This window comes from Cebus imitator, unplaced genomic scaffold, assembly GCF_001604975.1.
Source record: "Cebus imitator isolate Cc_AM_T3 unplaced genomic scaffold, Cebus_imitator-1.0 Scaffold506, whole genome shotgun sequence".
Lineage (NCBI taxonomy): Eukaryota > Metazoa > Chordata > Mammalia > Primates > Cebidae > Cebus > Cebus imitator.
In genome coordinates, this window is record NW_016107821.1 from 665684 (window position 1) to 678741 (window position 13058).

The 13058-nt window shown below is 40.4% G+C and overlaps 1 protein-coding gene and 1 pseudogene across 8 annotated transcripts in view; one reads left to right on the forward strand and one right to left on the reverse strand.

Moving 5' to 3' along the window:
- Nucleotides 1-13058, forward strand: part of LOC108292769 (microtubule-associated serine/threonine-protein kinase 4) — a 347164-nt gene that overhangs the window by 154400 nt on the left and 179706 nt on the right. The gene's annotated exons all lie outside the window — the stretch shown is intronic.
- LOC119468846 lies at nt 6390-6518 on the reverse strand (annotated as a pseudogene).

Below are 13058 nucleotides of genomic sequence, written 5' to 3' on the forward strand. Positions count from 1 at the left end.
AGTATTGCTTCTAGAGGAGCATTAAAAACTCAGTGTCTCTGCCAAGATCAATTGGCTCAGTAATTGTTAAGTGCTCTCTAATTTGAGGACACTTCTCACACACAAACTCTTACTTGATTCTCATAAAAACCCAATGAGATCATTCTTATTATTTATTTGAACTTTATCCCATGATTTTTTTTATTGTGTTTGAGACAGCCATAAAATGATTTGAGGCCTCAATTTTGTGGGAATAGATAGACTAGGTAGAGTTATTCGATGATGTTATTCTTATTTCAAACATGAGGAAATCAGGATTTACAGAGAGATTAACTTGTTCAGAGACTTAGAAACTAGGAATTAGCAAGGCCAGGATCCAGTCTACTCCTGTATAATGGCTTTGCACGTCTCAGCTTTCTGTAGGTGACTGTTCTTTTTTCTTTACATCATCGGCCGTATCCCATTCTGAGCCACAAGCATCCTGTGTTTGAGAGTGTGTGCTTTTTTTTAACTTCTCCATGTTTCCTTACTTTAGGAGACTAAAGTCAATTCTAATAACAGTTTGGTAAAGTGTCTCACTTTGGCATGGAGGGTCATTTAGAGACGTAATATTGAGTGATCTGAATGTGTCTGGACACCATGACCTTATACCGTGGCATAACTAGGAAAATTATATCATAAAAGAGTATTTTTTGTGTATTTCTGAAGGCATCCTGACAATCTATTGGAATCTCCTGTTGGTAGTCAGGGAGAACTATCAGATCCTTAAAAAATGACATCAATGAAAAGCGCTTAAAGAGCTGACATTAGAAACAAAACTCATGTTCCCTTTGAGAATGTCATATTGCAGCTTAAGCCCATACCCTGGGCTGTCTTGGCTTAGTAACAGCATCTTGCTTTGACAGCCTTTTGTTCTCCCTAGCTGATATTTTGGCGGCGGATATCAGCACATCAGTTAATGTGCTTTCCCTCCTGTAGGAACTGATTTGACTACAGTTATGTTAGCTCATATTTTCTCCCTCATTAAAGTGCCTATCTGCAATTTGCTCGAAGGAGGTTGCCAGCCTGCAACCACTGTCGGAGCATGGTGCCCTTTTACTGGTGATTAATTTGCACAACTATACAGGGTTCATTGTCTAGCTGGATTTAGTTTTAATATCAATCTGAATTACACTAAAATAGACATCACAGAATGCTGCCTCATTCGTCAGAGAGTTATAGCTTTTATTGAGGAAATAGCATTTATATAGCATTTTTATTTAGGGAGCTAAGCGGTGAGCATTGCCTGGACTATGTAGCTGACTTCATTTCGTGGAGGTAGATACACAGTTTAAAGTTTCAACCCTTTGCTGCCACGGAGCTTTTCCTGTGCTCTTCAGGGCTATATGTACCTTCTTCATTAGTAGGGTATGAAATGTCAGGAGTAAACAGTTTCTGCTTCAGGCAGCATTTGTGGGTGAGATCCGTGGTCAAACCAATGCATAGATTTAGTTTTGGAGGCAAAAGTTAATGTCACTTATCTCTGAGGAGCTACTTTTCCATGATCTCAGATGTCCATAGGTTAGCGTTATTCCAGAATCTGTATGTGTGACTTTCGAGCTGATCATTTTTATGATTTTGATAGAAGCTAGAATTTGGGATTCTGTTTTAATGGTGAAGAGAAGGTTATTTCAATATACCTAGACCTCCCTCTGAGACACTTGAACTACATTTTGCATGACACTTGCTTTAAGGGACTTGGGACTATTTACATAGTATCTCTGAGTGCCAGTTTCCTCATCTGTATAATGGGGAAGTTAACATTAATCATTCCGTGTTTGAGGATCATTATGTAGCAGGCACAGGGGAAATGATTAGTAATTAGTTTCTACCAAACTGAGGAGGAGGGGAAGGAGCAGGGATTTGAGGTATTTGCTTACTTCATGTTGTGATTTAGTTATTTTATTATGTAACATTGTGATTTGTCAACAGAGGGTTTATGCCAGTGTTATGATTTATAGAAAGCTTTATTAGAGGTGGAAATCCTGGAGGAATACAAAGATGTAACATAGGACATCAGATAGTGGAGCTTACAAAGTGAAATATTGTTAAATTCAAACAGAGGAGAACAGAGAAAGAAGTCCTGAACCATGCCTCTCAAAATCTCCTGACAGTGTTTAGTGACACAGAAGAGACACTATGTTCATTCACACAATCTTCCTTTCAGCAAGTGCTTTTGAGAATCTGCCACCAGCCAGGTTATGTTCTAGGCTTTAGGGATATAGTAATGTTGTATTGGACCGAGCGTAGAAAGTTAGCACCAAGACAAAAGTATGCCAGATTGCAGGGTCATTTATTATGCCGGCGACCACAGAGGACTCACGTCTCTCCAACCTGTGGCGTCAAAAGGAGGGTGCCAAGACTTTTTATACCCGAAAAACCACCTTGGGAGTGGGGGTGAGGAGCGGGGATGGGGATGAAAAGGTTTTGGACATTCCAAGGGCTAGGGAATTCTGTGATTTACCTCCTGGGGGGAGGGCGGGGGTCTCTGGACATTCCAAGGTCCAGGGGATTCTGTAATTCACCTCCTGGGTGGAGACGAGGGCGGAGGTGTCCGGACATTCCAAGGGCCAGGGGACGTTTGTCATTCTGTTACTTCAGCGGTTTACAGAAGTCAAGATAAGCATTTGTTTACACACAGATCTTAGTTATCCTGGGCTGCTTATTTTAGTTATTACTAAATAACTAAAGCAAAGGCTAGCAATTCTGGCACAATATCACAGTAACATACAGGATAGAGAAAGTCTCTGCTCTCGTGGAGCTTATATCCTAGTGGAGTGCAGGGATTGGGAGAAGAGGATGTTACATAAACCAGAAAAACCCTGGAGAGTGACAAGTGAGCTGCAGAGAAATAAAACAGGGGAATCCGTGGCTTCTTTCTTCCTGAAGTAGTGGCATGTAAGGTGGAACTAAATGACCCGACGGCAACAGCCATGAGAAAACCAAAGCAAAAACCTCTCAAGTAAAGAGACCACCCAAGGCAGGAGCAACCTGAAGAGTGGTGTGGGCACAGGGCACACATGTGGATGAGTGGGCAGAGAGGCAGGGCCAAGTGCACGGGACTTCATAAGTTGGAGTAAGTAGATTGGGCTTTCCTTTAAGCAGGATAAAAAGAAAGCACTTGATATTTTTATTTTTTTATTTTACTTTAAGTTCCAGGATATAAGTGCAGAATGTATAGGTTTGTTACATAGGGATACATGGAAAGCACTTGATATTTTAATGTAGGGTGATAACATAATCAGATTTGCCTCCTTAAAGTGTCCTTGGTTTCTGTGTAGAGGGTGGATTGAGCTCAAAAAGCAGTTTAGAATAAGAGATAAATGTTGCCTCGGACTACAGGGGTAAGTAGTGACATTGGAGAGAAGCAGATGGATTCAGGCTGTATTCTGAAGGGGAAATGTGTGGGGCTTGCCAAGGGATGAGTTGGAGGATGGGGGCGGTGGGCACTGCGGGGAGTGGAGGAAGACAGCAAAAACAAGGATGGCTCCTAGATTGTCCGCTGGACTAACAGAAGATCATGGTTCTATTTACACAGGTGGGGAAGACTCGAGAGGGCAGGCAGCAGGATCATGGAAAAAAATTAAAAGTTTTGTTTAGTTTGTGTTGAATTTGAGATCATTATATGATACCCATGTGGAGTCTGGAATTCCAAGGAAAAGTTAGGTCTGAGAAGTAAATATGGGACTTTTAGGCAAGTAGGTGGTGTATAGGGTCAGGGGACTGGATGAAGTCAACTAGTGAGAAGCAGCTTCAGGACAGATTCCTGAGACACTGCAGATTGAAATGTCATGCTGAGAATCTGGAGGAGGCATGGCCAGAGATTAGGAGGAAGACCAGGCAGGTGGTTTCAAAGAAGCAGAATGAAGGAGGAGTTTCAGACAGGAGAGTGGTCTCCTGTGTGGAGTGATGCTGAAAGGTCTGTGCCCATCTGTGCATATGCCATGGAATTAAAGGACCAGTTTTAGGAGGGTTCAGGAGAGGTAGGTGAAGAGAGGTAGAATGCAGGTGCTGGAAGAAATGTTCGACCAAAGACAAAGGCGTTTAACATACCAGCAGCTGGAGAAGCCCTAGACTTTCCTGCTGGGCAAATTGGAGTTCTGGATCTTTACCTAAGATCTAAGAACTATCCTTTTTGATACCTTTCCCTTCTTTGTTACCAAATCAGGTTTATTTTTAGGGCCAGCCTTATCTAAGCAGTAGGCCTGGAATGATTTTACAACCTGCTATTTATTTCCCTTTTACCTGTAGCCTGCTTGTGTGTGTCTGTATAGCTGAAAAAGCCTTTGGAATAGGTAAGCTAGGAAGTCGGGCTTAGAGGAAGGATTAGGTTTCGGGGTAAGTGGAACAAGGGTGTACGGGATGGGAAGGGAAATCAAAACAAAGTCATAGAAGGTAGAAATAACTTTCATATGTGGGGCCGCTGCCTATGTCATAGAATTGGAAAAAAAAATTGGCAATGTATTTAGCACAGTAGTGAAAACTCCAGTAGTTAGTACAGCAACAAGAGAAACCTGAGCTTCATTTATTCCTTGCATCTCACCTACTTCTAAAAAAGACTCAGGTCACCTGCATGTAGACAGCACAGTGTAGAACCACTCATTCATCCTATAAACATATTGATTGTCGATAATGATCCCACAGTAGAGGCTGGGCTACCAAGATGGGTGACCTATGACCTTCCCTCAAAAAACAGACATGAAAACAGCTGTAATATAATAACAGACCAGAGGAAAGAGGATTAATTCTGATTCTGTTTCAGCAGGATGTAGGAGGATGAAAAGTTGTCTGTGAGGAAGAGAGGAGGAGCTAGCGAGGCATCCAGTGCTGGGCCGGGCAGGGTCACAGTGGGAGCAGAGTGTGGGGCAGGTCCCTGGGGAGCACAGTGCTGGGAGGGGAGGGAAGAAGCATTATGTGCAGAGTGTGGAAAGGGAAACTGAGCCAAAGCGAGACTTGATTTTGTAGACAGTATGGATCCATATGTTTTCACACAGATAAATACTTGTTCTTTATTTTAGAAAGACAATCTGTAAAGGTGCATCATATTACTCTGTCTTTTCCTCTGTTTATTTTTAGCCCTGTGTGTTCAAATGCTAAGAGAACATCACCCCTTGGATGAATTGCCACCACATTAAATAAAATATATCTAAAGGTCATATTCTTTCCTTTCTAGTACTTTCTCTCTCTCTCAATATAGACATATTAAAAGTATATGTATAAATTTAAAATATATATATTTATTTATTTTGAGACAAGGTCTCACTGTGTCTCAGGCTGTAGAGCAGTGACGTGATCATAGCTCACTGCAGCCTCAAACTCCTGGGCTCAGTTGATCCTCCCACCTCCTGAGTAGCTGGGACTACAGCTGCACATCACCATGCCTGGCTAATTTTTTATTTTTTTGTTTTTATTTTTATTTATTTATTTTTTGGGGGGACGGAGTTTTGCTCTTGTTACCCAGGCTGGAGTGCAATGGCGCGATCTCGGCTCACCGCAGCCTCTGCCTCCTGGGTTCAGGCAATTCTCCTGCCTCAGCCTCCTGAGTAGCTGGGATTACAGGCGCGTGCCACCATGCCCAGCTAATTTTTTGTATTTTTAGTAGAGACGGGGTTTCACCATGTTGACCAGGATGGTCTCGATCTCTTGACCTCGTGATCCACCCGCCTCGGCCTCCCAAAGTGCTGGGATTACAGGCGTGAGCCACCGCGCCCGGCCCAATTTTTTATTTTTTAGAGATAGAGTCTCTCTATGTGGCTCAGACAGGTCCCAACCTCCTGGCTTCAAGCAGTGCTTCCACCTCAGCCTCCTGAGAAGCTAGGATTATAGGTGTAAGCCGCCCTGTCCAGCTAAAGCTGTCTATATTTTGTTTCACACAAATGTGCATGTACACGTGTGTGCTCTTACACACCCCTCAAAATCTTAAGTCTGAGGTTATATAAACTTTCCTCCTCAATGCTTGTATATTTAATAGCCTGAAAAAGTAAAATTTTTTCTAATGGACATATTTTAGCTCAGAGGGTTTTTTTAAGTCAAATATGTGTATGAGTGTGTATAAAGTTTATGTGAAAGAAACGAGAGCCTTGTTTTCAGAAGCTCTTCTGTGTCTTGAAGGTGACATGTTTTTGCTTTCTTAAATGACTCTACACACGAAAAAAGAGTCACACTTTTACAGTTTATTTGGTGTAACCCTCCTTCGTTGGCATCTAGCATGTAAAATATGCTGATGAATCATGCTCAATGTGTTTTGAAAATCAGAACTTTTCAGATGAGCTGGAGGCCTGGACAGCTGAATGGCTTAGGACATAAACTGTTCAAAAATAATCACAACACTCTTTTTTTTTTTTTTTTGAGACCAAATTTCACTCTTGTTGCCCAGGCTGGAGTGCAGTATCGAGATCTCGGCTCACTGCAGCCTCCATCTCCTGGGTTTAAGTGAGTCTCAGATTCAGAGAAACTTCTCAAGTAATGGACTATAGAAATGATTCCTAAAGTATGGTGTTTAATTTCAATTCACTTAAAGAACATCCAGTTTCCTTTGTAAAATGTTCCTTATGTAACAAAACTGTACTGAAAAACTGTGGTGTTTTTCTTTCTCTTTATTTTGTCTCCCTATACCACTGAGAAGTTAATGGTTTAAGGAAAATATTTCAAGCCCTGCAGATCATGTCAAATATTTGGTTTGGTAGGATTAATATTTTACTGCAGAGTGACAGTGGTAGTGCTGTCCTAGTTTTAGGGATGATTATGTAAACTAATGAGCCCCATCCATTAGAAAACTTAGGGAAACAAAAAGCTATTTATTATGTGGATTACACTGACTATAGTTAAGGACACAAATAGTTACAATGAGTTTGCATTTAATTAAAGTTGCTCTTTTTGTGATGCTTAGGTTAATAATTATGACACTGTGCAAATGTTTAATTCCTTTATTAAGAAAAAAAAAAAACTCAGTGGTTTGTTATTTTGTCCTTTGCTCTCCTAAAGCTGGCCTAAAACTGACTTTTCACTTAAGTTTACCATCCTCTGAATTACTTCCATTACAACAGACCTTAAGAATTAGTTAGCTGGGGCGATGTAATTGTATACTTCAGCCACTAGAGGGAAGAGACTCTAGTATTTATTCTTGGGAAAAGGTGCTTCATCTCTGATTCTGTGCTTAGTCACTGACCTTTAGCCTGAAGTGGGTAATCTTTAGCATTGGGATTACCTTTCTTCCTCTTTTAGAGAAGAAACTTTGGGAAGGAAAAGGTAGAATTAAGAATATTGGACTAGGGCTTGGTATGTGGAGATACCTGCCTGAAATTTGGGGTTCATCCAGTTCTTTCAAGACAGCTTCCAATGGGCGAGCAGCTTTGTTAGGGGAAGTGAGTGATTCTTCCAGTACTATTTTTCTGTTAGGTGTAAAATAACAGTAACACAACTAATATTTCTGGAATATCATATATTGTTTAAATACTTTAAAAATACTATGCTAGCAACAGTCCTATGAGGTAAGTACTATATCCCCATTTTACAGAACAGGAAACTAAGGTACTTAGAGGTTGAGTAACTTATCCAAGAGCACAGAACTAGAAGCTACTAATGCTGTAATTCGAAATATGGGCAGTGGTTCCCGGATCCATGTTCTCAAGCACTGTACAATACTGCCTTTCCAGTTACGCCCAGTTTTTCAAGCACAAAGAGACATTCACAGAGTTTTGACAAGCTTGAGTCAACAAAGAGGAGAGAGATTTTAGTTGAAAACCACAACAAGAAAATTGTAGCATCAAAGTTTATACCATAATTTACCTAGGGACATACACATTGTTCACATTTTTTTTGTTTTGTTTTGTTTTTTGGGTTTTCGTTTTTTTTTTTTTGAGACAGAGTCTTACTCTGTCGCCCAGGCTGGAGTGCAGTGGCATGATCTCAGCTCACTGCAACCTCTGCCTCTCGGGTTCAAGTGATTCTCCTGGCTCAGCCTCCCAAGTAGCTGGGATTACAGGCACGTGCCACCAGGCCTAGCTAATTTTTTTAGTAGACAGGGTTTCACCACGTTGGCCATGCTGTTCTTGAACTCCTGACCTAGTGATCCACCCACCTCGCATTGTTCACATTTTAACGTTTCTAGAATCAGGTTGTGGCTTAACAGCTTTATTCAGAGAAATAAAACATATTTGTAAACATAACATACCAACTTCATTAATTGTTAAATTTAATGCTCATACAAACATTGTATTTGAAAACAATTTCTATTTGAGATCTTTGTACTTCATGAGAATTCCCATGTGTGTGAGGATTACTGAGATATGAAGTGAAAATATGAAATACTTACAGGAAAAAAATGTTATGTGGGATGTTGGTGTATTTGAATTTGTTTGACAGTATGTCAGATGGGACTTCCAAAGGTAAGAGTTTCTAGGACTTTGACATTGTTAAATGGGATTCGCGGAAGTATTTTCAAACTGCACCTGCCTCTCCTTATACCTGCTTGCTCATAATCTGGTTTAGGCTCCTTACTTTCCCTTCAGGAAGCCAGTTATTCTTATCAAGGCTTCAAAAATAGGCCCAGTGTTGAGCATGTGGGAAAGCTGCTTGTCTTCAGAGTGGTTTGACCCAGTCATTGATCAGTTGAAGTTTTCACTGTCTCACTGAGGCATGTGGCAGCCCAGAATTCATTCAGGCAAACTGGGCAGAGTCTGTGGTATTCAGGAATGGAGGCACAACAGGAATGCAGGTCTGTGGCTTTGATCAAAACCTCTATCCGCAAACAAGCATAGCCCTGTGAATGTGGTGAAGCATAACATTTTCCCCATTGACATTTTAAAACCAGCTCCCTTATAGAAAGAAATACAGTTTTGGACAAACTTAAGGGAATTTCCAAGAATTTTCAATAAACAACACAGTCATACTAAGCAAAAATTTTTTTCAATTCAAGAAGAATAAAACATTTTTCTAGGATATGTAAAATGTGATAGTCTAAAAGTTCCTTTATATTTCTACTAAATAAAACTATCTTAAATCTCTGTTTTGCCGGGCGCGGTGGCTCAAGCCTGTAATCCCAGCACTGTGGGAGGCCGAGGCGGGTGGATCACGAGGTCAAGAGATCGAGACCATCCCTGTCAACATGGTGAAACCCCGTCTCTACTAAAAATACAAAAATTAGCTGGGCATGGTGGCGCGTGCCTGTAATCCCAGCAACTCAGGAGGCTGAGGCAGGAGAATTGCCTGAACCCGGGAGGCGGAGGTTGCGGTGAGCCGAGATCGTGCCATTGCACTCCAGCCTGGGTAACAAGAGCGAAACTCCATCTTAAAAAAAAAAAATCTCTGTTTTAAAGGATTTTTACTTCATCTCTCATATTCTTTAAATTTGTAATCAATGCCAAGATATTCAGATACCAGATATACATAAATCAATGAACTGAGAAATGTGCTTTTGTAGCTTTATTCTTGATCTGCACCTTAGGGCATTTCTGTGCTCTCCAGCAAGCCCTCACAGGTTTCATAGGGAGACACAGAGGATTGAGATTAGAATTTGCCAGGTTTTGACAGATCTATGGAAAAGTCAGTGTGGTAAGAAGTTAAGACGATTTCATAAAATGAAGTTTGTGAATTATCAATGGATTTCTATTATTCATGCTTGTTTTCTTTTAAAGACCTCTTTAAAGATGTATATGGTGTTAGAAACTATTGATTTTGTTTGGAAATCAATAATAAACCACAGTTAGAAATACAGTCTAGGTTGGGGATGGTGGCTCACACATGTAATCCCAACACTTTGGGAGGCTGAGGCAGGAGAATCATTTGAGCCCAGGAGTTCAATACCACCCTGGGAAAACATAGGGAGACCTCTACTCTACACAGAATTTTTAAAAAATTAATCAGATGTGGTAGTTTATGCCTGTGGTCCCAGCTACTAGGGAGGCTGAGGTGGGAAGATCACTTGAGCCAGGGAGATCAAGACTACAGTGAGCTATGATTGTGCCACTGCACTCCAGCCTGGGAGACAGAGGCCTTGTCTTCCATCACAAAAAAAAAAAAAAAAAAAAAAAAAAAAAAAAATCAATTTATTAAGTTAGTTTATATTCACATTTAAAGAGCCATATGACCATTCTGTATTACTTCTCTCAGTTGTTGATAAATTTATCTGGTCATGTTTCTCTATGAGACTTTTTCTTAAGTTACTTAACTGGATTTGTAAGCTTCTAGGTATAAATCTATTCTAGAGTTTCTGGAAATTGGACAGATAGATTACATGTGATTTCTTTGGGGAAACAGATACTGTTTTATTTACTGGACTATTTCTGAGAGAAATAGTTATAAATTTAGTTATTTTCTATTGAAATGCTGATTCTTTGGATAAAAAAATAGGTTCAGAATTATTTCAGTGAAAGATTCTCAAAAATAATGACTCAAATTTAGGACCTTAAATTGCTACCCCACTCAAAGAAGAAATTATGTTCTAAACCGCTCTGAAATAGCAGTCGGTTGAGAAAAGGGATATTACAGAGACTACGGGCATGAAACAGTCTTCTGATACTTTGCAATTATAAAAACTGGCTGGGGCAGGGTGCGGTGGCTCAAGCCTGTAATCCCGGCACTTTGGGAGCCCATAGGAGTTTCATACCAGCCTGGCCAACATGGTAAAACCCTATCTCTACTCAATAATACAAAACTTAGCCGGGTGCGGTGGTGGGTGCCTGTAATCCCAGGTATAGGGAGGCTGAGGCAGGAGCATTGCTTGAACCTGGGAGGCGGAGGTTGCAGTGAGCTGAGATCGTGCCATTGCACTCCAGCCTGGGTGACAGAGTAAGAGTTTGTCTTTAAACAAAAACAAAAACAAAAAACTTGGCTGGCTGGTTTGCATATTCTGGTCTCTTCATTTGTTCACTGTTTCTCACTTGTTCTTTCATTTGCTTCCCTTGGAGAGTAGCACTTTGAAAAAATTCAGTAATTTTGGCATGACTTATGTTTAGGAAATACCACCAAGAGTTCTTTTCCCCTTCTCCTTGAAAATTGCCCTTGTTTGGATACTTACATGTTATCTGATGTGGATAACCCCCTGATCCCATGTTGACAGATGAGTATTAGACTCACCCAGAATATTACCTGTCTTGTATCTTTAAAGCACATATGAAATAGCCTTTGTGATTGGGTGACTGGGCCAGTGTTCTCTGTTATGTGCAGCAGGCGTCACTCCTGAATAAAGCTGAAAGTAACAGACAATACCTCAAGTTTTAGGCACTTTACAGATACCTGGCAGCTCACTGAAGTATGTCCACTCCTCTTTCTGGGACAAAATCATTGGATAGATCTTTCTGAGCCATGATTTCTGCAGTAATGTTTCTGAAGCTATAATACTAGATACAAACGATAAATAGAAAAGATTATTTTGAAAGGGGAGAGAAAGGACTTTGGCAGTATCTGATGCCACTCAAGATGTTAAATGTGGTTATGTTTATCTTTTAGCCCCAGGCAGTTTATAGTTTAGGATTTTTGAGCGATTGAATGATGTGCCTCCTCTCTGAGCCCTCACCAAAGACAGCCTAGGCCCTCCTGCTTTTTTTCTGTATGTTTTGCATCAAGCGGTGTTATTTGAATATAGCTATACTTCCTTCAGAGAAGATGAGTTGGCAGCAAGGCAGATGGATATAGTCATGGAGCAAGTTACTAAAGACTTGGAAATCCCTCTCAAAATATATAATGTGATTTAATATATATTAAAACAATGATAGCAGAAATAAAATAATAAATCACTTAAGATGAACTGGTTTTAGTTTTCTAAGATGCCTACGAATCTTTTTCTGTATGCATACATGATTTTATGATTGCAATCATAACATAGATATACTTTTTCTGTTGTTTTTTCATGTAACATATTACCATGCTATTATATAATCTTCATAATGATCATTTTTGGTGTCTGCATAGTTAGTAAATAAGTCATCTACTCTTGATAACTATGAGGAAAATAAAAGAGATAGTGTTTATATCAAGGACTGGTGGCCTTTTCAGCGTTTCACATCTTCACTTCTGGTATTCTGTAATGGAAAGGAACGGGGAGATGGAGTGATGGGTACCTCTCCTTGGGAAGCATGTATCTAAATTCTGATGAGTAGCATCATCGACTAAATTCAGACTTCCAAAGTCATGGGTAGACTCTCTGCATCACCTATACCTTGTACTTCCATCTAAAATTTTCAGTCCCCTCTAAACTGTAAACCCAGCTAGATGGTCACATCTTCTACATTATCAACTAAATGTTAATTCTTAAACATTAATTCTTAGTCATCAGTCTCCTCTAAAGCCTTAGGTGAGATAGATTGTGCAATACAGGCAAGAATGAGATGTAGGAACGGGCAGTTGTGAAAGAGGAAGAAGTGTGCTGAGAAAGGAGATGAACAGAGGGGGACTGATTGTGAAACATCACTCAGATGAGCTCATCTGAAGCCTGTTCAACTTTGTACCTCCTCCTAAGTGCAGTGGAAGGTTTCTCTGTGTAAGCTGACATTTCTGAGTGGGGAGCCCCAGACTGTGAGGTGGTAGCCAGCAGATTGCAAACCTTGAGCACTGTCGACGTAGCACTCTTGATTCTCATCTGTTCTCTGCTGTGACTGTATGTGTTGATCATGTTTCCAGCAGGATTTTGTTTCTACCTTGGAAAAAGGTCATCCTGCTCGAGTTCCTGTTTTTATTCATCTTTTAGAGAAGGCAAAATAATGCTGTACTCAGCCATACTTATTGAGAAGAAAAGTAAAAGGCCAGTAGTGGTTTTTGGTTCATTTATTAATTAACCATTTAAATATGCCTGAATATCATTGACTTTTTATTGTTCATTTCATTACTCATTATGAAGATTGTCAATAATGATAGTTCTTTAAAAGAAAAATCATCCAGCCAATTGACAAAGGCAGCTGATTTGGAAGCGTCCCTTAGGGCTTATCTGTAGAAGTTGGAGAAATAAGGCCGGGCGCGGTGGCTCACGCCTGTAATCCCAGCACTTTGGGAGGCCGAGGCGGGTGGATCACGAGGTCAAGAGATCAAGACCATCCTGGTCAACA